Raw genomic sequence first — 2,159 nt, 5'->3', positions numbered from 1 at the left:
GAGGGTAAATTACATCGGACCTTAGCATCCTTATAGAGAATATTGGGGTTTCTACATAACATATGAAGTAGAGTTCATGTATTCTAACAGGATGGAATGATGGGTGACTGATGGGAGAATAGCACACAAGGGAAACACACAGCTTCAGTTGCACACTACTGTCTTAGGGAGTCAGATGGCTATGAGCACAGTGCAGAAGTAAGACAGTGCCAAATACAGGATTCCAGAAAGTCTCTATCTTCCAATGAGAGGAAAGGTAGCACAAATAGAGTTGGGAAGATTTGGTGATAAATAAGGAAAACTGCTTCTAATTACTTCTAGTTTTAAAAATAAAGTAAGGATCAGAACTCTCAGTAGATGGTGAGAGAAAGATATGGAGCTTTACTTAGAACTGGAGGAAAACTGACTCAAAGGCACACTAGTGTTTTCAGGGCTGTGAAGAGTTTTCTGGAGGTTTACAACCATTACTTTCTTGGGTCTCTTTATCATAGCCATGCATTTTTTTCTGGGCTAAAGTCAATGCCAGTTGCAGGTAAGAAATAAACAAGAGATGTATAACTCAACATGAATATCATTTCTTAGAGCAGTATCTCTTCACAGTCTCAAAAAACATGAGCATACTGTAATTCTGTGCATAGCATGATATCAATTATGTGTTGTTGTTGTTGTTGTTGACTTGGTTTTCTGTGTAATACTTTTTCCTCATATGGAAAGATGAGAGCAGACAGATTTATTCCTTGTCTATTGCAACATTTGAAAACAGTGCCTGGGATTTAATGTTTAAGTGGTCATTTCTTTTAAGGCTATGCAGATATTGAGCATATGTACATACAAGTTTAGCTAAAGAGAATTTCACTTGCTATTTTGAAACATAAGGTAATGCTAACAAATATTGAGTAATTTATCCCACAAACCACAACACTTCTATGCTTATTTATAGCTTTTATTTTTTTTGGAGAAAGGAATTTACTTGCCACAAACCTTTACTGGACTCAAGATTAACTACCACCACAGCTATTAGTGCAATCATTTACCACAATGTCATCATACTGTACTGCTTTTATTGGAACAGAAATGGAATGAAAACCCAGAACTTTTGAGTAAACTTTCCTTCTAAAGTAGTTCATCAGGAAATAACAAACACAGAAAGAATGACTGCTAAGATCCATTGGACACATTAAAGTCAAGGATTTCCAAGTTAGTCTACTTTTCTTACCCTAAGAGTTTGTTTATTTTTGGTAAAAGGCAGAAAAATTAGTTTCTATGAAGAAAATCTATTTCTAAAAGATAATTTGAAATTTTCATTACCCCTTCCTTCCTCTTCTTTCTTTCTTTCTTCCCTTTCTTTCTTTCTTTCTTTCTTTCTTTCTTTCTTTCTTTCTTTCTTTCTTTCTTTCTTTCTTCTTTCTTCCTTTCTCTTGGTAGCACTGAGGTTTACTGGAGCTTCCTAATACAGACACTGAGGCTTGTCCATAATACTCTTGGTATACAAAACCCAGATGTTTTGCCAGTTTTTCTTGAAAAAGGACACCAAGAAGTTGACAGCCACGTGGATGTTATAGACAGCTCATCATTGGTCATCGTCACACGGCCAACAGCGACAGCCAGACACCTCACCTTCTTTATCTGTAATGTGATTGACAATTTCACCTCATTCACTTTACCCACCATATTTTCATTGTGTGTCAGCTAGTAGGGGAATTTGCCAGCCTTGTTTAGGCCTGGGCTCAGGATACGTGGGATCTGCCTGATCAGAGACTCAGAATCCAAAAACACATCCTACTTCTTGGCCAGCTTTTTTTTCCAACTTCTTGTTCTTATTAAGCTTCTTAAGCACCTCCACCATTTCCAGAAACTTGTGGTGCTTACATTAGTTCCTGTGCAGGACTTCCCGCACTGCCTGGTACAGGCGTTGTGTGAGACTCTGCTACTCATGGCTGTTCCTGACATAGAAACCAAAAAAGCACTTTAAAAATCTTGATGTGTATATATTGAAATACACAAAATTATGGCACAATGGGAATAACAGATTAGGCACTAGACACTTATGAGACTTGCCAAGGCCAAGAAGCAACACACAGACTTCATTTATGTAAACTAAAAATGTATACAATTAGCATAGTACTGCAATACTGTGTCTTAAAACATTACCTGTACAC

At 37.1% G+C, this 2,159-nt stretch overlaps 1 pseudogene; it reads right to left on the bottom strand.

The window, feature by feature from the left end:
• Nucleotides 1-1,447: 1,447 nt before the first annotated feature.
• On the bottom strand, nt 1,448-1,846 carry LOC116104775 (annotated as a pseudogene).
• Nucleotides 1,847-2,159: the final 313 nt, after the last annotated feature.

This window comes from Mastomys coucha, unplaced genomic scaffold (genome assembly GCF_008632895.1).
Source record: "Mastomys coucha isolate ucsf_1 unplaced genomic scaffold, UCSF_Mcou_1 pScaffold22, whole genome shotgun sequence".
NCBI classification, from domain to species: domain Eukaryota; kingdom Metazoa; phylum Chordata; class Mammalia; order Rodentia; family Muridae; genus Mastomys; species Mastomys coucha.
The sequence above is the reverse complement of the archived record's forward strand: the minus strand, read 5'-3'. Positions and strand labels throughout refer to the sequence as shown.